Genomic DNA, 26,455 nt, shown 5'->3' on the forward strand with positions numbered 1-26,455 from the left:
AAAATCAGTCTGGGACACCAAATAACCACTGCTATTCTTCAGAATCTTGCATATATGTTTTTAGCAGCAGCCCCACAAACAGAGCAGAAATCCTTTTTTTTTTACTCCCCGACAGGCAGCCCTGTCAGTCCGTTCCTGAGTGACCATTTTATGTCTTACATGGTTACAGCAGTTAGTAACCTGCTTATTCAATAGTAAATGAGGCACAGACTAGAGCATGGCATCCAAATACTTGGATACAAATCGGTGCCAGTTTCCATTGTGGTATTTAGCAACAAAAAAGCTGTTGTTCTTCACCAGGTTTCCACCAAACGATTTTGTCTATATAGTGCTCCAATATCTGCCAAAAAGCTGACTTAGAGATTTAAAAAAATATCCCCTCCCACCCTGGTTTCAGATGGCTAGGATATGCTTCCTGAAATCGAAGGAATCTCAAGAATTGATTTAATTTTAGCCAGATAGTATCTACTTTGGTGTAGCAGGTGGAGATAAGTTTGATATAAAGTTCCTATAGGTCATCAGTGAATGCAACACAAACGTGGAACCTGACATCTGAATTTGAAGTCTTGACATGATTAGACATAAGTTTTGTGGTTTGATGGGACTAACAGGGACACAATGTTTTGAATGAAAGTAAGGGGTGGGGGGACATCTTGGGATGTGCTTGAATACTTTGTACACAATCTTAATAAAAAAGGCTGTTTTCCACAATTCAGGTGCATTCAGCCTGATAATGTGGAAGGTACATTTTGGGATATGTGGGGGTGGGGAGAGATGGGATGTAAATAGCTGTTCTCTGGTAAAGATCAGAATTTGGTTGTAATCCAGACTGTGAGAGGGTAAAATAGTATAAATTGGTAAATCCAAGAGAGGCCAGTTTGTCCTTCTCCCCTCAGAAGAGGCCCCATTGGCTTATCCCATTGGCCTAATCAAGAGATGGCTGATGGCTCTTGACACCTACTCTCAGTGGCGTAGCGTGGGGGGTACAGGGGGGGGCCAGCCGCACCGGCTGCAACATCTGGGGGGGCGCGCTCGCACTCGCAGCTCTCTGCCCCTACCTGGCTCACTCACTCTCTCTCACTGCAGTGCTGGCTGTCCGAATCCGATCCGAGCCGCTGGGTCGCCGTCCACTGTGGAGGGGGTGGGTGCCAGGCGTGCGGTGCGGAGAGAGAGCGAGGGACTATCTGGGGGAGGGACAGTGCAGCGGCCGCCCAGCGCAGCGCTGAGCGCGGGAGAGAACCACACCAGACCAGACCAGGCAGCAGCAAGAAGAAGCTGGCAGCGGCGGCAGGTTAGGGGTTAGGGGGCGCAAATTACTTGCCTTGCCCCGGGTGCTGACAACCCACGCTACGCCGCTGCCTACTCTGCTATCACTACTACTACTGATGTTAAGATTACTTGGCTGAGAAGGTGCTCATCTTTCTGTTCTGATTTGTATCAAATCTATCCTGCAATGTTAAAAGCCAGCTGTGTTGAAACCCACTGTTGCATGGCTTCATAGCTCCTTGGGAACCCCTGGAAACACCTATTCCCCAATGTCCAGTGTCTTCCTGTGAATCCTCACTGGAGAAGACATTCATTGGCAACTGGCAAATAATTTAATTGATTTGGCCAAGATCTGGGACCTCTCTGTTAAGAAGGTCCAGCCCCAAACTGAGGCAGACCTACCGACATTTTTAGTCCTTCAACCCCACTTTATTTATAGTTTGACCAGCAGGCGACTGGGTGGTGCAGTGCTATGTGAGCAGAAGGATATCTGTGGATGAGAGCACAGTGTGCAGCAGCTATCAAAAAGGCAAAATCCATGCTCGAAATCATTAGGAAAGGAAAATAAAATTGTCTTTTCTTTTCTTTTTTTAAATGATATTTATTAAGGTTTCCCAAAAAAAGGTTACATATATAAAAAAAAGAAAAATAGAGAAAAGAAAAAATACAAAATACAGAAAAAATAAAAGAGACTTAAAAAACAAATCAATCTTTCCATACCTTACATTTCATTTACTTGTTTCCCTGACCTCCTCTCGCCTCCCTTTTTTGTATTCCAGTTCAGTTAATTAATTCAGCAATTCCTTTCCCTCTTTATTTTTATCTTAATCCTTTAACTTAATATATTATAGCTTTAGATTCTCACCTGTTAACAACCCATTTTTACATACACCTTTATAACATTGCTACTAAAACCACTTAACTTCATTCTGACATCATTCTAACATTCATTAATTTTGCAGTATTTCTGTAAATAGTCTTTAAATTTCTTCCAATCTTCTTCCACCGACTCTTCTCCCTGGTCTCGGATTCTGCCAGTCATTTCCGCCAGTTCCATGTAGTCCATCAGTTTCATCGTGCCATTCCTCCAGTGTGGGTAGCTCTTGTGTCTTCCAATACTTTGCAATAAGTATTCTTGCTGCTGTTGTGGCATACATAAAGAAAGTTCTGTCCGTCTTTGGCACCATTTGGCCGACCATGCCCAGGAGAAAGGCCTCTGGTTTCTTCAAAAAGGTATATTTAAATACCCTTTTCATTTCATTATAAATCATCTCCCAGAAAGCCTTAATCCTTGGGCACGTCCACCAAAGGTGAAAGAATGTACCTTCAGTTTCTTTACATTTCCAACATTTATTATCGGGCAAATGATAGATTTTTGCAAGCTTGACTGGTGTCATGTACCACCTGTAAATCATTTTCATAATATTCTCTCTTAAGGCATTACATGCCGTAAACTTCATATCTGTGGTCCATAACTGTTCCCAGTCAGCAAACATAATATTATGTCCAACATCTTGTGCCCATTTAATCATAGCAGATTTCACCATTTCATCCTGAGTATTCCATTTCAACAGCAAGTTATTCATCTTTGACAAAATCTTGGTTTTGGGTTCTAACAATTCTGTTTCCAATTTTGATTTTTCCACCTGGAAGCCAATTTTCTTGTCCAAATTATATGCCTCCATTATCTGATAATAATGAAGCCAATCTCGCACTTTATTTTTTAGTTTTTCAAAACTCTGCAGTTTCAATCTGTCTCCCTCTTGTTCCAAAATTTCCCAATATTTCGGCCATTTGGCCTCCATATTGAGCTTTTTCTGAGCCTTCACTTCCATTGGTGACAGCCACCTTGGGGTTTTATTTTCAAGTAGGTCCTTATATCTTATCCAGACATTAAACAGTGCTTTCCTGACAATATGATTTTTAAATGCTTTATGTGCTTTGACCTTATCATACCACAAATATGCATGCCATCCAAATACATTATTAAAGCCTTCTAAATCCAAAATGTCTGTGTTTTCAAGAAGCAGCCATTCTTTCAGCCAGCAAAATGCTGCTGATTCATAATAAAGTTTAAGGTCTGGCAGGGCAAATCCACCTCTTTCCTTTGCATCCGTTAGTATTTTAAATTTTATTCTAGGCTTCTTGCCCTGCCAGACAAATCTAGAAATATCTCTCTGCCACTTCTTGAAGCAATCCATTTTATCCAAGATTTGCAATGTTTGAAACAGAAACAACATTCTAAAAATAAAATTGTCAATATCATAATGCTGTTGTACAAATTTATGATGTGACCACATATGGAATTCTGTGTACAGTTATGGTCACTTTGCCTCAAAAAGAATGTTGTAGAGTTGGAAAAGGTTTAGAAAAGGGCAACTAAAAAGATAAAGGGAGATTTTGTTTTGCTTTTAGTCCACGGAAGTCTTGGTTTTAATAAAAGCCAAAATTTCATTGTATTTTATATGTTAATGCATTGCTGTATGGCATATCTGAGGAAAAATAAGAACCCAATGAAAACTGAGCATTTTTGGTGTCGTGCTGTTTTTTTCCTGGTATGCCAAAACATGTGAAACTTTCAGAATATAAAAATACAGGGTGCCAGATGTTAAAATGTGCTAATCTTTTATGAAGTGTTCATTTTCTGCCAGTAATCTAAAAACTTAAAATGAGTATGGTTATATTTAGCAGTGTTGGGATGTTTTAGCTGTGTTGGTCCCAGAGAAGAGACAAACAACTTCTGTTGCTGAGCGGCTACGAGATCTTCTTAGATCAAATGTTCTTTATTCGTTGCTCCCAGAAAATAAAAGGCACTACTCCATGTCTTGAATTATTTGCTTGCTTCCCAAAAGGGCCAAAACCGCTCAACAGAATCCTGTGCATTTATTTATTTATTTTGCTAGAGTGACCCATTCCTTCCATCAGGGGTGCAGACAAGAGAGCGCAGGTGGCAGAGCTCAGAGAGGCTAACCCATGGCCAAAGATTGTGCACACATATAATGGGGAAAGGGTTGAATGCAGATAGATTCATCTGCTGAAAATTCTGTCAGCAGCACAGCTATCCAACATATCAGATAGATTCCCATTATGAAAGGCCTCGTAGACTTCAAGCTTCAACACAACCTTTATTTAAGCACATAAATGAGCAACAAGCAATCCAAAGTCATGTGACCATAAGGGATCCCAAGGGCTCAGAATACCCCCTCATAAGGGTGGGATGCAGGATTTTTTCCTAAATGTTGATATGGGGTGGGGGGTTCCCTAGAGATGCAGGGTATAAATACTCTCACACACACACCACCCTCCAAGCAGCAAGAGGTTTCAAGTGCATTCCTAAGGTTTGGTTTCCTTGGAATGAAATCCACGGGAGACATATGACATTTCTATGATAAAATATTGATTTATTATTTACAGTGGTACCTCGGTTTACAAACTTAATCCGTTCCGGAAGTCCATTCTTAAACCAAAAGCATTCTTAAACCAAGGCGCACTTTCCCTCCCGCCACTGGTGCCCTTCCACCATTCAGATTCTGTTCTTAGACCAAGGTAAATTTCTCAAACCAAGACACTACTTCCAGTTTTGCAGAGTTTGTAAACCGAATCGTTCTTAAACCGGACTATTCTTAAACCGAGGTACCACTGTACGTGTATAAGCGGGCTCAGCATAAGATGAAAAGGCTCACAGAAATAGCATCCCAACTAATCTTACTCTAGACAATTCAGCAACTTTGAATTCATGCAGAGAGCAAATCTGGCCTCTGTGTTTTTCCAGCACCAGCCACAGGAGAAGACTGGCTGAGTAATTCTCATTTATGCTCATCTTCAACCAGTGAAAGGAGGAGGGAAGCTGAACCCTGATTCCCAAATGGTTCTCTCCTCCCGCTTTGGCCAATCCATTCAGTGATACCTCCTTAGCAAAAGCCAGGTTGTTGACCATTCTTCCAGAGCCACCTATATCGTCTAATACCAGTGTACTGGAAGAAGCAAAGACCACCAGTGTTGAAGTAATGAGTCTTCAACATCAAGTTCGTTGGACTGGTCATGTTGTGCGGATGCCGGATTATCATCTTCCAAAGCAACTACTCTATTCCAAACTTAGAAATGGAGAGCGCAATGCTGGTGGTCAACAAAAGCGGTTTAAAGACAAATCTAAAAAAAAGTAGTATAAACACCAACAATTGGGAAACACTTGCCTGCAAGCGCTGCAATTGGAGAACAGCCTTTACCAAAGGTGTCATGGGCTTTGAAGACACTCAAACTCAGGACGCAAGGGAGAAACGTGCTAAGAGGAAGGCACGCTTGGCAAATCCACACTGTGGTCAACTCCCACCTGGAAACCAATGTCCCCACTGTGGAAGGGGATGTGGATCCAGAATTGGTCTCCACAGTCACTTACAGACTCATTGTTAAAACCGTGTTTATGAAAGACAATCTTACTCGGCTACGAGTGATCGCCAAAGAAGACGACTCTTCCTCCAAGACTCTTAGCCTCTTAGACACCTTTGGCTAAAGATGCCCAAACTGAATTTGAATATATGAAGAATTACTCAGTTTGATTTATGAAAATTAAATTCAACCATTAAAAACTGTTTGTTTGTGGAAATTACCATTCATTTAAAAAAAAAAAACAACAGCATTGGAACATAACAGAATTGGAGTCATTACAAACTGGCAACAGTGATCAGGAAAACACCTGGGGAGAGAAGTAGGTTTTCAGTAAGTGACAGGATCACACCACCCTCGAAGCCTGCTGTATTGCAGAGAGTAGCTTATTCCATAACACGAGCACAAGTCAACTGGTACATTTGTGCCTGGGCTGTGCCATTCCAGACTGAAAGTAGGAGAAACACCAAGACTGAATAAATTTCTATAAAAAGTACCCTGTACGGACAACCCCAGATGTCTGGGTAAAGAATTCAAACCCTGCCTTCTACTAGTTTTGGGTGTGCAAAGATTTATTTTCCTCTTGGGAAGCATTCAACTGTTTGAAGCTGTACAATCCAGGAACCATTTTGCCAGCTCATCAGCTACTTATGTGAACAAGACAAAAAAATAATGCAATCTTGTTTGGAAAAGTAGTTGGTATAATTGAATGTTCCATCACTGGTGGTTTTATGGACTGCTGCCATAGATACAGTTGCCAGAGCATTGCCAAAACTGTATTGAAACCTGCGCTGGTTGTTCTTATTGTAGGAAATGCCTTGGGTGTTTCAGTCGTTGAGGTTAACAAAATGGAAATCTCATTGAGTTATCTAAAATAATTGGCACATTTTCAAGTACTAGCTCTGTTACAAGAACAGCAGATTTAAAGAGATAGAATTTATGGCTCTAGAAAAACAAAAGCTCTTTTGAAATGTTTGCAAAACTGAAGTGACTAATTAGCTGGTGGTCCTTTTTATTTAGCCGGGGTTATTTTAATGAAACTTATTTACTATAGGAGAACCTTTATTCACCAAAACTTTAATTTAACTGGGCTTGGGGAGGATCTATAGAGACTGATATCCAAAGCATTTGAACTATTTTCAGAGAAGTTGAACATTGCCCTTGACCTGTGGCTGAGTATGGTCAGCTACACATTTAGCTATAGATTGTTTCCTTCTTAATACTACTCACCCCTAATGTGACTTGTGAAATTCTACATGGCTTCAATTTCTAATGTAAACTAATATCTAGCTATTGAAACTGTTGGAAGCTTTCACGACAAGCAGAACCCATTTCCCTTAATTATTGAATATTTAAGGTGTATTCTCTAGGAGTCGGCTTGGAGAGAGTATATGCTCTATTAATGGAGGTTTATAGAGGCTTTTACCATTCCTATGGTAACCCAGTAGAAAGGCTGTTACCATGGGGACCAACCAAGCCTATATAAACCTTCAGTCTTCATTAGAGTATCTCTGAGAGTGAATGCTTTAACAGTTAGCATTCTGGAATGGCTAACAATAATCTCTGCTTTTGGGGAGAAACGATTCTCTCTTCCTGCTGGAGATGGATTTAACTTACCAGCTTTCCAAAGATAAAATCTTCTGCAATCTTCATGCCGATTGTCCTAGAATGCAACTTCCAAAATTGCTGGATGCTGTAGGCCACATTACCACTGGCAAAATATGTTGCCCCTAAGCTACCCAAATGTTTCACATAGATTCTGAATGTGAGACCATTGACCAAAACACGTCCCTTTAAGATACAGGGCACTTCTAGGCTATCACTGTTTGCACATGGGATTCACGCACATACTGGAAAATTCAGGTTCTGCCATTTAAATTGATTTGGAGCTCTTACACTACAAAAACCCCAGCCCCCAAATTTGACTTTTTTCTTTTTAGTAAGAAAAGTGATAGGGGGAAATGCACTGGAAATTTTGTTGTTGTTGTTGAGTCGTTTAGTCGTGTCCGACTCTTTGTGACCCCCTGGACCAGAGCACGCCAGGCACTCCTGTCTTCCACTGCCTCCCGCAGTTTGGTCAAACTCATGCTGGTAGCTTCGAAGACACTATCCAACCATCTCGTCCTCTGTCGTCCCCTTCTCCTTGTGCCCTCAATCTTTCCCAGCATCAGGGTCTTTTCCAGGGAGTCTTCTCTTCTCATGAGGTGGCCAAAGTAGTGGAACCTCAGCTTCACGATCTGTCCTTCCAGTGAGTACTCAGGGCTGATTTCCTTAAGAATGGATAGGTTTGAACTTCTCGCAGTCCATGGGACTCTCCAGAGTCTCCTCCAGCACCATAATTCAAAAGCATCAAGTCTTCGGCGATCAGCCTTCTTTATGGTCCAGCTCTCACTTCCATACATCACTAACTGGAAATTTACCTCCCCTCAAACAAATCAGAATGAATGCTGAATAAACACATCACCTGGAAGCAACCAAAGTAAGAATATCTTCTTTCCAATGGGTTAGTCTTGGTTCCTGGTAAAGATTTGCCCTTGAATTGTTCCTTATTTGTGTTTTGGAGAGGCTTGGGGGGGGGTGCCTTGTAAAAAATGTGTTAGTGCTTAAAACGTTTATTTCACTCCTTAGCCCCTGCTCCCACAACTTCAGCATATGCATGAAAGCTGTCATGCTTCAGGATTCAGCCCACAGATAGATCCTGACTTTGGTGCAAGCACATGACTACTAGGAATGAGCAAATCTGTCCATTCTGGTGTCTCTGAGTCTCATTTTCCCAATATTGAGTTTACTTCTCCACATTTTCACAGATGTTTGTCTGCTTTTTTTTAAGTCCTCATGCAAATTAAAGCGCATTTCGGTGTAAGTGACATTATCTGTTGCTACTGATCTCAGTGAGGAACTTTTGATATGCCCTTTGAGAAGCCCTTGCCATCTTTTTCACAACCTGTGTTTTATACACATCTTTTACTGTTTTGGGGAGCTAAAATGATGGCTTTGCTTTACGCTTTAAACAAGTTAATTCTTAAGTTGTTGTTTTTTTCTTGCCTTGGCTGGTGGTGCTAAAAATTAGCAGGGAAGAGTGCATAAGCTAATCTCCTAGCACACATCATTTTGAGTTTATGGATGGTTGAGATATATGGCCTGGAAGCATTTGGTGAAGGAGGAGTGGAACTAGTTCTGAGTTCTTACTTTTCTGGGTGATGACATTTGTATTTCAAGATGATTCAATTAGGATGTCAGCAAAAATCTTTAATCTCATTAAGCAAAAGCCCCTTCGCTTCTTATTGGCTGCCTATTGGCAGTCTCTAAAGAAATGCCTTCTTCCCATCTTACTCTGCTGCAAGGGATATGTCAGAACAAATCTTGCAGTAACAAGTTGCATTAACTGCTTGATGTGGGCCTTCACATGAACGTCGAGTGGAGTTCTTTAATTAGTGTTTGAGACATGAAGTGATACAGTTCTCTTCAAAAACGATTATGCTTTGTTGACCTTTTAACATAAAACTCAAAAAAAAAACCTGTATCACTGGAAGCATCACCAAATCAATCACAGAAATATGCTCTGATCCAGCTAAGGGGATCCACGCCAGTCTTCTGTGCACATGGCACTTGCTGGGGGCACAAGAGGGGTGGGCATGCAACTGCACATCCAACTGGTAAGGGTACTGACTCTACATGCTGTATTCCTCTGGACAGCATATGCATTCTGGTGTGCATCCCAAATTCCCAGCCCATGTTCTTCCATGCAAGCTGATGTGCCACCCCACTCATGTTCTTGTTCAATTAGTGTCACACTGAAGCCTTGTTTATGTGTAACCGATTGAATTGGGACTACAGAATGCTGAAAAGCATTTGCAGATAAATAGATAAGATAGGATATGGCTCATGTCTTCTTTAAAAATTGTAACTTATTATTAACAAACAAACAAAAACCGCCTGGCAGTGCTCAGCAAATTGGCTCTTCATTATACAGACTATAGCATTTGAATAGTTAAGACACTTCTGGACCAGCAGAAATAAGGTAAAAGAGAAAGCGCTTAACCCTATATAAACAAAGGATTAAAATATTGGCTTATTAATATTTTTTCATATTTCATTTTCAATTTTCAATAATTTAACAATTTAACATCCAAATTACTTACTTATTCATCCTTTCTAGACTTCCCTTCACCCCACTCCTGGTTTCCAGTTTCTCTCTTCTATTACCTTACACATCTTTAGTTTTCCATGGCTTATTAATATTAATACAAACAAGTCTGTATTGCACATTGTACACATATACATAGTAGCACATGCGTCAAGCCTCATGTCTTACTATATATATTATATGATAGGCATACAATGTGCAATACTTGTTGTTATCCATATTAATAAGCCAATAATTCTCTGATAACAACAAGGATGAGAATAGCAAAATCCCAAAGAAATGGTAATCTCCCTAAAACTGATCACTGGCTAAGAAAAGTGTGGGACATTGTGATGTAGGACTTTGCCCTAGTCCCTGTGTGGTTCAAGCTTTCTATAAGTGACTTGGACAAAGGAGTAGAGTGGCTCCTTATCAGATTTTCAGATGACCCGAATAGATAGCTAGTACCATAGTAGAACCAACACTCAAAATTATCCTGACAGGTTAGGACACTGAGTAAAACCCAACAAGCTGAAATTCAGCAGAGATAAATGAGAAGTCCAGCATGTATGTACAAGCAAAGTATAGGATGAGACCAGGCTTAGGAGCTGTGCATGTGAATATTGCTGTCCTAGCTATCATAAATACCAGTGAGAACCAGTAGGACTTTGCAGGAGGAGCCCATCTGTCAGGATACTTAGTCTAAGCTTGGGGGTAGGTACCCCACCCCCCACCACAAGCCAGGATCAAATTCAGGGTACCCCAGTAAAGGGGTCCAGGGGCTGGCTTCTGTCTGAAAGCCCAGATGGGAGCCAACAGGCCATAGAACCCCACAAGTGGCAGCCTGGTAGGATCGCCCTATAGATCTGTGTCTTGGAGGAGAGTGTCCTTAACCTCAGGATCAACCCTGATAGAGTATCAGCCAGCAACTGGATTGGTTGATTCAGGGAACATACCCTGTTCCTGTGCCAAAGCCTACTTACATTTGTAATCAATAAAAAGTTGTGGCCATTTCGATCCCAAGACCGTGTCTTGGCTTTCTTTGCTGCTCCTGCCACAGCTGCTTCCCAGTGGGGGGCCTGCAAATACCAGTGAGAACCAGTATGGCTTTGGGAGTGCAGTCCATTTTTCAGTTCTCTCTCAGCACCACAAACCTTTTTATTTGTAAAGTGCTCTTCATCGTGGGAATGATCTTCTTCATCAAAATTTGCATACTGCCCTATGCCCATAGATCTCAGGGCAGTTTACAACATAAAATCACAATATATGAAAACCAGAAAATACGTAATAAAAACAAAAGCATCAAGTCATATTTCAACATATAATAGGAATTACAATGCGAAGCAGCAACTACAATCATACCTGTTGCTCAGGCAAGGTTCCAGAATTAAAGTATTTGAAGGAAAGCCTCAGGATTGTACACATGACATGAGGGGGGGGGAAGTACTACAAGATAGTTGGCAAATAAATGAATTTCCTTATCCTACATGTCCTAAATTCAAAATTGATTGGAGGAATTATGACAATTAAATACATGAACACAAATAACCACGTGGATTCTAACCCACGTACTTGAGAGTAAGCCCCACGTAATTCAATAGGGCTAACACTGGGTAGCCCTATTGGCTAGGTCTGTGCTTTATGAGAATCTAGGGACAAGGATTTGGGGAAGGTACAATTTGCACCATAAGGCTGGTACAGTATTCAATAAAGTATTCAATAATATGTCAGGAGTGCTCTGATGGTGTTTCCTGCTTGGCAGGGGGTTGGACTCGATGGCCCTTGGGGTCTCTTCCAACTCTATGATTCTATGATTCTATGAAAGCTGGCCAGCACTCTGAGGTGTGTGTAAATCACCCCACCCCACTCTGGCCACCAGAGCAGTCTTCTGATGAGTGGGGGGGGGTAAATCCTCCTCCTCAGCTGATTTGCATGGATCAGCTGATGGGGGGGCTGTTGTGTACCACTTTGGGGCAAACTCACTGCTGAGATGCAGCCCCTGGAAGGTTGCAAATGGTGACTTCAGCTCCCAAGCCCCCCCTGATCTAGATGGTCAGGCTGCCTTACTGTTTCCACATATTTATTATTTGTTTGTTTGTTTATTATTTGTTTGTTTCCCCTGATGGGACTCAAGTCAGCTTATAGATAAAGGTAAGAATCACAGGTGGTGCTGTGGTGTAAACCACAGAGCCTAGGGCTTGCCGATCAGAAGGTTGGCAGTTCGAATCCCCGCAACAGAGTGAGCTCCTGTTGCTCGGTCCCTGCTCCTGCCAACCTAGCAGTTCGAAAACACGTCAAAGTGCAAGTAGATAAATAGGTACTGCTCCGGCGGGAAGGTAAACGGCGTTTCCATGCGCTGCTCTGGTTCGCGAGATGTGCGCCGCAACCTCAGAGTCGGTCATGACTGGACTTAACTGTCAGGGGTCCTTTACCTTTACCTTTAAGAATCTCTACAGACATAGACAAATCAATCATTAAAATACAATTAAACATCAATGGATTAGATATGTGTGTGTGTGTGTGTATATATATATATATATATATATATATATATATATATATGTATATGTATATGTATATGTTTACAACATACAAATAATTGCAATGAAACCAGCACAGCACCAGCCCTTTTATGAAAAGCAGTCAGCTTCCAAATGCCTATTGAAACAGAGAGCTTATCTGGTAGTCTGCCTGATCCCTTAATATTATGCAAATACAGAGGGCGTATCTCTCTCCCCCCCCTTCTCTCTCTCATTATTACTCATTTTAGCAGGCTGTCAAATCATTAAGGGTTGTTGCTTTTTAAACCTACTGTGTTGCTGACTAATTTTGATGCATTATATTTTTTATGGGCGTAGTGTTATGTTTGTGAAAAGAGGACTGCCAAAGAGCATATCCTAATGGGCACTGAAAGGTAAAAAGTGCTTGATTAAACGAATATTAATAGTTTTTGATGGCTGGGGTCTACTAGTTACTCCACACACCATTCCTATTGGGGTGGAGCTGGAGGGAACCAGCTAGCAATTTGAATGCCACCAGGAAAGGAGGTGGGGGTCTGAGTTTTGTCACTAGCTGCAACAAAATATTCAAGGGACTTGTTTTGTATACTTTTTGCTGGGGGGGGGGCTCTGATGCTGCTGTAAAGAATAGTGTTATCTATCTGGGGGGGTATGCCTGCTCCAGCTTCACCATGACCCACCTGTAAATTTAAAAACAAACAGATTTTACTAGAACTTCAACAAACCACTATAAGACTCCAGTACTTCCCTCACAGGGAAATATCCCTTGTAATAGATACTCCCAAGACTTCCCATAGAAGGGTTGGAGACTGTTTTTCTTTAAGCCGCAGGGCCACATTCCCTTATACAGTGGTACCTCAGGTTAAGTACTTAATTCGTTCCGGAGGTCCGTTCTTAACCTGAAACTTTTCTTAACCTGAGGTACCACTTTAGCTAATGGGGCCTCCTGCTGCCGCCGCACCACCGGAGCACGATTTCTGTTCTCATCCTGAAGCAAAGTTCTTAACCCGAGGTACTATTTCAGGGTTGGCGGAGTCTGTAACCTGAAGCGTCTGTAACCCGAGGTACCACTGTGGTGGGCAGGACCAGAGACAAAAGTGGGTGGAGTCAAGCAGGTGGATCTCACCTTTGTTCTGTAGGATGCATTCCAGCCACAAAGTCGCATGTGGGCACATCTCTCAAGCAAGAGGCATTGTTCCACTTCAAGGACCAATTCCAGCCACACTGAAGCAACTGAGATGGAGTCAGAGCAGGCCCAGCAAAGGGGGTGGCCTCTGGGGAATCCTCAGGGACAAATAGGAAGAATCACGGGGGATGGAAGGACTGCAGTTATTTCCTGCTAGAAGCTTTATTCTGCTGGTGGAAGGACTGACTTAGCTGTTCAGGATCAAATCAGCTGCAAACAGCTGCTAACTATCAGTGGGTTTTCTTTTGCCTTCCTTTCTTGCCCTAGCAGCCTGATCCTCCTGCTGACACTGATCAGAAGATGTCTGTCAAAAGCAATAAACATAGTTTCTCAACCTTTCCTGAGCCATCCAGAGTGACACTGAAGTAAGGACCTATTGTTGACTGATTTCTAAGGCTCACTGGGCTGCATTATGTTGTTTAGGAATTAATTTATAGGTTTATATATCACACAAAAATAAAGTATGTAGGCAGTGAACATTGTACATCCTGCCAGGTACCTAGTAATCACAACAAATGTTGTTAAAATGCGCTGCTTTGTAGCAAACCACAGTGCAATGTATGCTTGCAAAAGCACGTTTTACTGCACTCAGTGCTAGGTAGGCTGGTCAGGGTCCTGTACTTTTTACATAAAAAAGAAAAATATAATTAGCCACAGCTAGGAATGGGGGAGAGCGGATTTGATTCTGCTTGCATTTAAAGGCAAGCCTATCTAATCCACACTTTGCAAAACAATATACAATCCAAAACCCAAATTTTGCAGTGCAGTCTCCAGCCAAGTAATGTGTACAAAAATGCAGATATTAGTTGGGAGGGGGCAGAATTTATTTATTTATTTATTATGTAAGGGGAAATTGCTTTGCAAAGATGTGATGAGTATGCAAAATTGCATGCAAACGTGTATATTAGGAGAAATTCGGACTGGAATCTTGAGTGGTGTCCAGAGCGCTTTCTAGTCCTGTTACACTAGATAAGTTTCCGTTAGTATGGCTTGAAGACGTAGACAAGGTGCTGGGATCAGTCAGGGTGACCACTTGCACTCTGGACCCTCTTGGCTGATAAAAACTAGCAGGCAGAGGGCAGCTGGCTGGCCCAGGGAAGTGGTTAATGCCAATCTTCTCTTCTAGGGCAAGGTTCTTGAGCAGCCCAACCCAGGTTTGGAGGGACTCGCCTCCGATACACACAGGTGTGCCAGAGGCAACCCAGTGCAGCCTAGAGATTCACACTGTTGCAGCAGAAGTTCTGAGGAAACAGAAGCCTTCAGACTCGCTCTTCCTTCCACAGCTCTTTTGTCTACTTCTTCCCCTCCTGATACATCTGGGGTCTGACTTGCGCCAAGCAGAATGTGGAGGGCTGTGAACAGATGCCCCAGGAAAGAACAGGGGAGCGAAGCCACAGCTACATACTTCGTCTCTGCTTTCTCATGTGTTTTAAAGCTACAAAGTGAATTGCAAGGTCACCCCCTAGTCAAGGTAACCCATGTGCAGCATAGTTCTATGTATCCATCGATTATGTCCCACAACTAGAGACAAGTGCCACATTCTGCCACATCATCTGGTGCAAGAAATCTGCCCACTGATGCCATTTGGCCCAGGGAAACCTGCAGTTTTATTCCTGCCTGTTAAGACATCAGCGACAGCATTATACCAAAGAAGAGATGTTATGGGCAGGTGCACTTGTGCTGATGTTCCAGGGGGGAAATGGCATAAAATTATTATTTAATATTTGACCTTATCTGATAGTTGACATGCAGTGGGAGATGCTATTTGATTGATTTATTAATTTATTGTGCAATATTGTTTGGTTTTTAGGGACTGTGGCGATCACACACAGGGCCCCCGGACGTTTGACGGTCTATTGACCCTGTGCCGCCACTGCGATTGCTTTTTCCGCTGCCACCACCCTGTATCTCACGGGGACACACGGAGTCCAGTCAGTTGTTAACATAAACAAATAATCAAGTTTATTTTTAAATGCAGGAAGAAGCTTATGGTTTCAGTTAATTTTTCTCTTGTCAGTTTCTTATTCTTAGTTCCTAACAACTCCAAACTGATTATTCCAACTATCTATCTGACTCCACCTAACAATTCCTCTCACTCTCTCACAATACAACTCTATCAACCCACACCGAAACCTCCCTCTTCCTTCTTCAACTCCCAAGCCTCAACTCTCAACTCAACTGACTTTCAAAACCTCCCACTCTAACTTTTATTTCCCCCTTGCATTCTCACTGGCCAATCACATCACACCTATTTTAACCCTTTCCTTATGACCCATCCTAGGAGGCAAACGCCACAGGGACTTTTTATAAAGTACCTCATAAATGTAATAAATAAATGAAAGCTACAACAATCAAATGCCAATTTTTGAGATAAAATTTCAAATTCTTTGTTTGAATTTCAAATGTGAAATTGCACATTGAATGGCAACATTTGAAACTTTCCAATACTGGCAAAATTCCTATATTTGTTCAGTTCTACCTGGGAATTTCTTTTTTCAGTGCAAAATGGTTTTATCTGTAAAATAAGGATGCCAAAGGCACAGGCTGCCTGAGGGGCATCTGCTATAACTAGAAATCAGAGAGCCACTCTGTCTTGGAACAGGTGCAGCCTTGCTACTCTGGGGAATGGTTGATTTCTGTTATCAATGAACTTAAAAATCATGTTTTGAGCTGGAAAGCAGACTGTGGTTAAAGATTAATGTAATATACATTAATTGGTCATTGGACTCAAGGCTTTTTAAAAGTAGTGTTTAGGTTGGAGATCAACTTAGTAGCATTCAGGCATTCTTGATCTTTACCATTTTTTTATTATTTGGAAACAAAAAACAAGTTGAGAAAAAAATTTCTAACGATGAGGCTGAGTCACCCACTGTCCTTAAACAAACCAGCCCACTGAAACTGAGGTTCGCCATCTCCTCAGGAGGGTCCACAGGTAACGTCTGCTGACGGACCACACGCCTCTAGATATAAAGGTCTCTAGATCTTGATGGCTTGCATTATGTTGCAGGTAATCTGAACCAAACTGGTTGCCAAAAATGAGGAAGCTAAAGACCAAAACACTACTCCAATATTTTAGTGTCAGTAGATGGCAGTAAAATCCTTAGCACTCCCTCCCAACTGTAGCCCAGTAGCTTAACTTGAAATGGTTTGCAAAACAAAACAAACCTGACTTATTTAATTCACACAAGCAATATCTTAATCATGGAAAAAACCAGACAATTATAATTACAGGAACATTTCTAAAAATCGGAGACTTCAAAGATGGCCTCCATTCTAATGCGACCTAGCACTGAACTTTGGTAAACTCATGTAAAAACGATTCTGCACATCAGCAAAATGCATCTTCTCTTGCTTACTACAGTTGCTCAAAGCTTCAGTCTGTGGGATCCCCTATGGGACTGCACAAGCCGTCTTCATACGCCAGTGCTCCAGATGGGACTTATTCAAAGGACCTTCTGATAGAACAAATGTTATGTCTTATGATCCCATGACCCCATTTGAAAACTTGTCTTGCTATGGAACCTCTTACAGCCATTGAGCTCCCCAAGACCTACATGGCCTGGCTTGACCCAGACTATGCATAAAATAACACCTTTTGCCAAGATTGCAGTCAGATTTCTACTAATAACTGGTACGAGTGCCACGGATAGGACCTTTATCTAACTAGACTCAAAAATTTGCATGCAAATAAGCTACGTCAACCCTAATCAATGTCTGCGGTAGAAAACACTTAACTAATTGTACCGGAAAACCTGAAAAAAGTGAACAATGTACAATCAAGGTACAATGTCTAGGTGGCTTTCACACAAAGATGGGTGTTTTTTAATGTATTTGATGGCTGAATCAGGACTACAGGAAGCCCTTGAACTGGTTAATGCTTCCAGTAGCGTTGCACATAAATTGGGATAAAGTAAGTGGGAAGAGGTCACTTTCCTTGGCAGATGCTGCTTCAGATGCTGTTATTACAAAGGCAACAACGGCAAGGCAGACCTTGGGAGTGGATAGCTGTGGTGCAGGTGAAGGTACCAATGCCAGCCATTGATGTGCAACCAGTGGCTTCAGTGAAGAATCAACCTTAGAACTATAGATAATGAGATGAAACAGCTTTACGGTATTAATATGGTGTCAAGTAGCATAAGCAGGGGCTACCCTTCACAGATGCACTGTTCAGATCTCAGCAAAGAATTGATACCACAAAGAAGTCTATGACATCCTCATACAGTTGGTCTGTGGCTGCTGTACATGGAAATGGTTGCTATTTTATGGAAATTCCTTATAGGTGAATCAACAGGAAGTTGGCATTGTGACGCTTTTAAGGCCACAACATCTTAGCCCCATTTCATGTCAGAGAAAGGGGCTTTCAAGCCCCCTTTGGTCCCTGTCCTTGGATCTAAGAGCCACAACTCATCATAGGTGAGAGATGAAGATGGCCTAACTCTTCTTATAATGTTCCTTTGTTGGTCTTTCTTTCTGCTTCTTTTCCTCCCATTAAATCTTCCTCTGTTCATCCTCCCCCCTTTCTTAGCATTCTCTGCTGCTTCTAAGTCAGAAATGGCCCTCCCACACCTGTTTTCATTTGTGTCCTCCTTCAGGGCACCTGGCCTCAATTCCAGGCAGGTGGTGAGGGCAGGGAGCCAGGCTGTCTTGGGATGTCTCCAGCACCCCTGACAGGTGTCTTCACTGGCAGTCTGTGCTAGGCATGGCCTTATACTCTGAAGCAACTAATGATGGCCTGTATTCAGATTCGGTCTGCATCTATAGGCAGCAGATCTTGTTCATGAGAAGCAACAGCCAGATACACACATGCTGTTTTCACCTGGCCATTGCATTCACCAGACAGCTCAGTGCTTCAGTTCTCTCAACTCAACAAGTATTTATGAGGAATCTGAAGAGCACTACTGGAGGTTTTACACATGGGTAAGCTCAGCAAGTTGTGTGGCTCCTAGCAGTGCCAACCTATGCAGAAAGAAACAGGAGTAGAGCACCGAACAAGTATAGCACCACTTCCAGGCAGGAAGTAGATGGTGTAGACACTCATATTATCTGTGATTGTCTCCAGGATAGAAACTCATTCAGCAATTACCCATCTCTATGAAACAGCAAACGGAGTGGTTGTTAGGTCAACAGTTACATTGTAAAGATGTTGGGAAGAATATTTTGAGGTCAATAGCTGGGGGGAAAGTACTTCACAATGCACATTCAAGAGAGGAAATCAAGTTGCAGCTGTTACACTGTGACACTTACCATAACTAATGCTGTGGAAGTAGGATCTGAGACCATACATACACATCTACAGTTACTTCTTCAACGTTTGGTTTTGGGAGCAAAGAGTATAAGTGAAGATATCTCACAAAACTTCAAATATCAGTTGTGTCAGAAACTATCATTACTTCTGGACTCCTGAGAAAGGCAAGTGAGCCCATCCTTATTGAAGCCCTGTGGGCCATAATGGGCAGTGAAATTAGAGGAGAGTCCATTAAGTTTTCCTTGCTGTGGAAGTTTAGGTGGTGGTCCACTTCTTAAAGACTGAATAAAATGTAGCCCCTCTGTGCCAAGGCAATTTGTGACATGTATGTGAATTATCTTTTTCGGAAGTACCTCTGAGATGGTCGCAAGGTGTTGGTATGCAAGTGAGCTTCACAGGTAGCAAAGCTGTTCAAACAAAGGAGGAGCATTTCCTTGCTAACAAGACCAACAAGCAGGAGCTCAGGGATAAACTAGGTACAAAATGGATGGACAGTGTTTGGATAGACAATGAAATGGTTTATGAGCAGAAAACTAGGGAAGGGTAATTTCAGAAAACTGACCTGCTAAAGCAGTCATGGCACCAGCCCTCCGGGGCTTGTTAGTGCATGTAGGTGCAAGTCTCAGAACAGCTGCAAGAAGGGCCAGGGCAGCTGCAGAAAACAACAGGATCAGAGTGTCGGGTGGGCCGGTGTCAGCTATTGCAATTCGCCTGCTTTTTCTCACAGAAACCTCACCGATGAGGCATAACACAAATGAAATGTATTTGTATGGAAGTGAGAGCTGGACCATAAAGAAGGCTGATCGCCGAAGAATTGATGCTTTTGAATTATGGTGCTGGAGGAGACTTTTGAGAGTCCCATGGACTGCAAGAAGATCAAACCTATCCATTCTGAAGGAAATCAGCCCTGAGTGTTCACTGGAAGGACAAATCGTGAAGCTGAGGCTCCAATACTTTGGCTACCTCATGAGAAGAGAAGACTCCCTGGAAAAGACCCTGATGTTGGGAAAGATGGAGGGCACAAGAAGAAGGGGACGACAGAGGACGAGATGGTTGGACAGTGTTCTCGAAGCTACCAGCATGAGTTTGACCAAACTGTGGGAGGCAGTGGAAGACAGAAGTGCCTGGCGTGCTCTGGTCCAGGGGGTCACGAAGAGTCGGACACGACTAAACGACTAAACAACAAATTGTATTTTGTGATATTTGTGATTTGATGGAAAATGTACACCAGTACATGTATCCTAGGTCTCTAAAATTACTGAAGGTGGAGAGTAACAGATGCATTTTGCTGATGTAGATAATATAGTGTGCATTTGCCAAAGTTCCGTGCTAGATCACATTAGAATGACAGCCATCCGTGCAATTTTGGGGATGTTCCTCTGATTATAACTTTGATTGTTGACATGTTCAATACACTGTTCATATGCATTAAATGACAGATTTTGTTTCCTTTGCAATAAAGTTGACATTGGGCCCCAATTTTCAGGAGATATACTGGATTACAGAGAGAAGTTGCAAGAGAACCCCAAGCCGCACTCTGGTGCCTGTAAGGGCTGATTGATCAGACAAGGTTTCCTCACTTCTGCCTTGCTAAGAAAGCAGCAGGCAACAATCTGAAGAATAGTCGCTCCGTACAGCTGGTTTTATGCTCCTTAGGAAAGCCTTCCAGCACCAATGTGTCTGTAAATTCAACATGACAGGAAATTTCTCTGTAGAAAAACATAGCCATTCCCACAGTGGAGGCCCTGTAGTGTTCGGCTTGTAGTACTGTCAAAAACACTCCTATCAGAGAACCATGAAAGAGGAAGAGAGTTCTGGTGCTGAAAAGTGCTAGGCTAAAACTTGGAAGGCCTTGCTGGTCTTGTCGCAGGTGAATCTCACCTTATAAAAACTCCCAGGGGCTGATGGCGAAGGAAAGTGGGCTGACAAATGACGGATAATGACTGTGTGTGACTTCAGTTTTAAATGTAATCATAACAGCCATTCAGAACTAGTACTTCCCATATGCCTGTGTTACACCTGAAGAGTTGAAGAAAGCACCATTTATGGTGTCAGCACTGCTCTGGCCACATTCGTGCGCCCAAGCCATTCCTTGAAAGAGCAGTTATCAAGTGGTGGATGTGAAGAAAGGGAACCACCACTCAGACTTCCAAGGAACTGAACCATGCCATGGCTGATATTCCACACCCAAAACCCTGTGAATGCCACTCCGTCCCTTTAGCAGGGGTGAAGTTGCCACCATACCACCCCACCCCCAACATTTCTCCAGTGAAAATAGGGACATCCCACACACCCTTTCTTGGGAGAGGACACAAGCTGGGTTGCTCCCAGACTTTGGAACTCCCTTCCTGCATTGTGTTTCTGCATTGTAAATTGCCCTGTGATCATCAGATGAAGGGCAGTATATAAATTTAATAAATACATAAAATAATCATTCAACCCACCCAGCCAATTCTGTCCCAGCAGAGCCCCACACATTGGATTTGCAGGGACCTGCGTAGGCCAGACTATCCTGACTGTGTCGCAATTGTGTATTTGTATTATTCCAAACCTAGCCCCCCCCCCTTCAGAATCAAGGAGAGTCAGGCTGGAGATCTTTTGCTTCTTTTGCGTATATATATTCCCCCCTTCTCTCCAAGCCTCTCAAGGTAGCATTCATGGTTTTCCATTTCCCCATGTCATCTTCACAACCAGCCTGCGAGGTAGGCTAGGCCGAGAGACAGCGACTTGCTCAAAGTCTCATGTTGAGCTTCATGGCTGAGTGGTAATTTTAGCCCTGCTCTCCTAGTTCAGAAAATATCTCACCACTTTATTCCATACTCTGGAAAGACCTTAAAGTGAATGAGCTGGAGGAGGGAAACCAACTTTCCCCATAGGTTTGGAAGTTTATGGAGCCTCTGGTTAACAGTTATGTTTGGCACCTTTTCATTGTCCCCTGCTCCACCCAGTGCCTTTTTTCTGGGGGGACACATACCCCTAAACATTTTGTGAATCTAAGTTTGGTCTCACTGAGGGACAGTACTTCAATATGAGAAGGAAAATGAGAGTACCCCTAAACATTTTTAGGGGGGGGGAAGCAGTGGCTCCACCTATACAATCTCCTAGTTGCCCTACCAGCTGCCACTCACAACTTCCTATGTAATAGGCACTGAACCATATTTTAAACACTAAACACACACAATCCTGTTCTTTCCTCCACCTTCTCTGCTGTGGCCCCAAGGAGGCATCTAATTCCCTTTTCAACTAACCACTGTTTCTCATTTTTTTCCTGAACTAGGACAAACAATGGTTAGTTTAAACTACAATTTATCCAACAAGCCATGGCTTCATCTTGGCTTGTTTGGAACTGAAAGTTGGAAATGGAATCAGATTCTTCCAGTCTCCTCAGTCATGCCAGAGGAGGAGAACGGAGGGGTAGCAACTGTTCACACAACACAGAATTATAGTGAGGTCATTATGCACCATGCCATGTGAAATTCCACCCTCACATACAGTTCAATATTTGGAGGAAAAAGAAACCTGCATCCAGCCCCCCACACAAAAAAAACCACACACACACAAAGGAGAAGTTAATGTTAATGTACAGAGGTGGTTCTTAACTGTGTTTTTCCCAACAGCATACAATTTTTTCAGACATCCTTGGTATGGCAACTTGGGTTTAAATTTCACTCACTGTACTTCAGTCATAAGGAAATTTTCTGTGTTTCTGGGAGAAAGAGTTAAAATCAGGAACCAGCTCTGTACGATTTGAAGCTCACATGCCCTGCCCCTCAACCCTGCCTTTACTGTTGCTTTTAGATAATCAGTATGTTTTGTTGAATAACCAGCATACTTCCTAACATAGCTGGAGAGAATTTCATAATAGAGTTCATTCATTATTATTAAAAACACACACATAACAGCAAAGCTTGTTTTCTTACATCATTTCAATGAGCATTTCAGAATTAAATGGCAATCATGAGACCGCCAGCCTACACATGAGGAAGTGGTTTCCTCAGGCTTGCCAGATTAAAGAGTGACATCACATTATCTTCGTCAGTACAGATTCCAGTTCTTCGATAACAAGCAAATATGGAAAATAGCTTCTTGTGTCATAATGTCAGGTTCTGCTTTCCACTCTTTCATTTATTTTTTTTAAATGTACTTGCCCTAATCTCGAGACCTGACCTCCCTGGAAATACTGCAATGAGCAACCGCCCAGGCCAAAGCTTGGGATATGAAACAAATGGTAAAAATGTTCACAGTTCTCAGTGCTGGCTTCTGCCGCAGCTGGGAGGGGAAAAAAATGAGTTGTGGGTTTCCCCTTTCTAGGGTTGTTGTTTTTTTTTTTAAAAAAGTTGTTTTTCCGATTCCTGTCAGACACTCCCAACCCCACACACATACATACACAAAGGCCAAATGAAAACAAATCGTGCTTTGCTCCTTTTGTATCAGTGGCTGCTTTCTCAATGGAGGTCAGTAGTTCTTGCCTACCATACAATAACTAGCAGGACAATCCACTATCAAATCTTAACTCGCTGACATAGAAGTGAACTCCTAGGGGCCAAGGTCCCTTTGCCCCCCAACAAAAATTTTTTTTGAAGGGGATGGGGGAGCCCCAAAGTTGATGTGCATTGCCATTCAAATGGTGTGTGTGCACTATGTCATGTGATAGATTATGTGGGGGCAGGGCTTACCTGGGTCCCCCAATATTTTAATCAAGTTTGCACCCTTGCTCACTGACACTTACACTGTAGCAAGGGCATTTGGTTCATCCTTTTCAGTGATTTGGATCCTGAACCAAATTGGGCCATTCCAGGGGGTTCAGGCTTTTGGCAAATCAGACTGAGAGACTCCTATAAAAATAAAGTAAACTTTACCCCCAAAAGTATATTGAGGCTGCGCTGAATCAGTCCATCCAGAGTGATTTGGGGCTGTCTATTACTTCCCTTGATCTGGACAGTATACTTTTGTTGATATAGCCTAGAATAGCATTAGCCTCTTTTTTTTGCTATTGCATCACCTTGTTGACTCATGTTAATACTCCCGTATTAAGAGCTCAGATTTGTCTTGCTTGTTTCCCATACTCTGTGCATTGGCATAGAGATGGAGGCAGAGAAGTGAGCCTTCTTTACTGCCTCATTACCATACACTACACATGATTATATGGTTTCACTTGCGCTCAGTCAGGTTAAAAGCACACTTTCTGCCACTTGTGGTGTACCCAGCCCTTAGTTCCTGGGCATATCAGTTGTGCAGGGCAGGTTCCACAGCACCAGACATTGTGCTCAGGGGTAACCATTTCAAGAACCTGAAGGGTCTCACTGTTAAACGGTGAGATGGGGCTTCAAAGGGGTCGTCTACTCTAGCTGCTGGGAAGAAAAAAACAGGGCACTTAAGAATCCATTGGGTTCCACTGGTTTCTGGGTGCAGACTATCTGAATCATTCCACCATCCCTGGAGGGAAAGATCAGAACTGTAAGTCCAAACTTCACCAGGATGGTAGGGTGTTATCCACCAGCACCCCCATCTTGAGAACACCCCTTCCTCTATCTGGAGCAAAGAGCAACTCTTGTGTGCCAGATCAATGAAGTACGCACAAATGTAGCAGGGATGTTAATCTTCAGTCTATTACATAATAGATGGTGAATATCTATCTTACGTGGCTCAAAGTATATGTCTCTTAGCAACCACAAGGACTGGTAGAGTCCTTTTTCATTCCCCAATAGTCAATTCCCATACAACAGGGATATAATTCAAAAGTACATGGACATCTGCAAACATCAAGAATTTCTCCAGTGGAAAATTAATATTGTTATAGCTTTGCTGTAACAGGTGGTGGTGTTCAGTCTGGATGATAGTCATAGAGCCTGTATATAGAATCATAGAATCATAGAGTTGGAAGAGACCACAAGGGCCATCGAGTCCAACCCCCTGCCAAGCAGGAAACCCCATCAGAGCACTCCTGACATATGGTTGTCAAGCCTCTGCTTAAAGACCTCCAAAGAAGGAGACTCCACCACACTCCTTGGCAGCAAATTCCACTGTCGAACAGCTCTTACTGTCAGGAAGTTCTTCCTAATGTTTAGGTGGAACCTTCTTTCTTGTAGTTTGGATCCATTGCTCCGTGTCCCCTTCTCTGGAGCAGCAGAAAACAACCTTTCTCCCTCCTCTATGTGACATCCTTTTATATATTTGAACATGGCTCTCATATCACCCCTTAACCTCCTCTTCTCCAGGCTAAACATGCCCAGCTCCCTTAGCCGTTCCTCATAAGGCATATGTGAGGTTAGTATCTATGAGGGGAAACCTGATGAACCAGCCAAGCCACTTGTTTTGTTAAGGTAATGTCTTTGGTTGGCCAGTTCAGTACTGCCATTTACTTGCCCCTAAAGGTTGTCATACAGACAAATGGGTGGGTCTTTCCCCACTTCTCCAGGTTGGATGCCATGTCATCTTAGGATGGAGAATAATAGGCCGAGGTTGGGGGAGGCTGCCCGTGAGAGAGTTTGACTGGTGCTGGAAGACGAGGACAGAGGGGGCATATCTTGCTCTGTGCTGTGATGGGGCCTTCCTGGAAACCAAATGCAGAGGCAAGTTCTGTTTTAATGCTTTGGGCCCCTCCATCCTATGCTCAGGTTGTATTTATGTGTAAATAAAACCATATATCATGACAACACCACAGTCTCCATTGACCTTCATTCCTAGGAAACCGAACCCTGGGTCAACCCTCAGGACAGCAATACCTCAAGAACCGCATCTCCCCATATGAACCAACCCAGACCCTGCAATCTTTGTTGGAGGCCCTTCTCCATGTGTCTCCTCCATGAGGTCTGGAAGGTGGCAACACAAGAACAGGGCCTTTTCTGCAGTGGTTCCCCACTTGTGGAATGCTCTCCCCAGGGAGGCTTGTTTGGCATCTTCCTTATACACCTTTAGGTGCCAGGTGAAAACATTCCTCTTCAACTAGGCCTTCGGTGGATTAACAGTCAAACGCTTTTTTATTGTGTCTGGGGGGTGGGATATTGTGTTGTTGTTGTTTTGCTTTTGTTTCTGTTTTATTATTTATTTTGTGTTTTCCTTTTGTATTTTTATGCTGCGAACCACCCTGTGACCTTCGGATGAAGGGTGGTATACAAATATAATTATTCACAAGAATCACAGGCATCCCTGGAGTCTCTCACTGCTCGGAAAGTGGGGTCCGTGCAACAATATGGACAACTTCCAAGCAAAAAGATGCTATCACTCGACAAGCCCACATCATGTACCCCAGCATTACACCTCCAGCATCTACCTGAATCAGAAAACAATAGCTTCTTGTAAAGATGCTGTGGAGTCCAGTGTACCCAAAATACTATTTTTTGCTGAATCAGCTTTAAATGTTTTTTTAACATGATCAGCAGCATTTTGCTGTTGTTTGCATTTTGAGCTTTCTATGAAACACTATGGAAGAAATAGGGGTTTTATTTGCAGGAACCTGGCATCATAATTTATAGGACACCCTTACGTATTTGCAATGGGCAGAATTTACGAGCGCATGACACAGTTGCTTTGTTGAAGATCAGGTGACGGATCTTTCCTGAATATGGCAGAAACTCTGCTTTCCCATTGGATCAAAAGATCACACTGCTGTGACAGACAGCTTGAATGTTTTGGTCTCAGACAAATGAGGAAGGCTGCCGGAGGGCCAAGTGAAACCCAACATGACAGCTGCATCAAGCAGCCTATAAGCATAAACTTTAATGCTGTTA

General features: G+C 42.7%; 1 protein-coding gene and 1 long non-coding RNA gene across 7 annotated transcripts in view; one reads left to right on the forward strand and one right to left on the reverse strand.

Moving 5' to 3' along the window:
* LOC308460592 (uncharacterized protein) overlaps positions 1 to 26,455 on the forward strand; it is a 126,699-nt gene that overhangs the window by 66,365 nt on the left and 33,879 nt on the right. The gene's annotated exons all lie outside the window — the stretch shown is intronic.
* The window catches only part of LOC308460608, an 84,358-nt gene that overhangs the window by 23,309 nt on the left and 34,594 nt on the right, over positions 1 to 26,455 (reverse strand). The window contains exon 5 of one of the 3 annotated variants that reach the window (XR_013978602.1): positions 16,124 to 19,377. The exons of the other annotated variants lie outside the window; for them this stretch is intronic. This is a non-coding gene — a long non-coding RNA (uncharacterized lncRNA). Of the gene's footprint in view, positions 1 to 16,123; positions 19,378 to 26,455 lie in introns of those variants that run through there. 3 annotated transcript variants of the gene reach the window in all.

Source organism: Podarcis pityusensis, assembly GCF_964106645.2.
Source record: "Podarcis pityusensis genome assembly, chromosome: 13".
NCBI lineage: Eukaryota > Metazoa > Chordata > Lepidosauria > Squamata > Lacertidae > Podarcis > Podarcis pityusensis.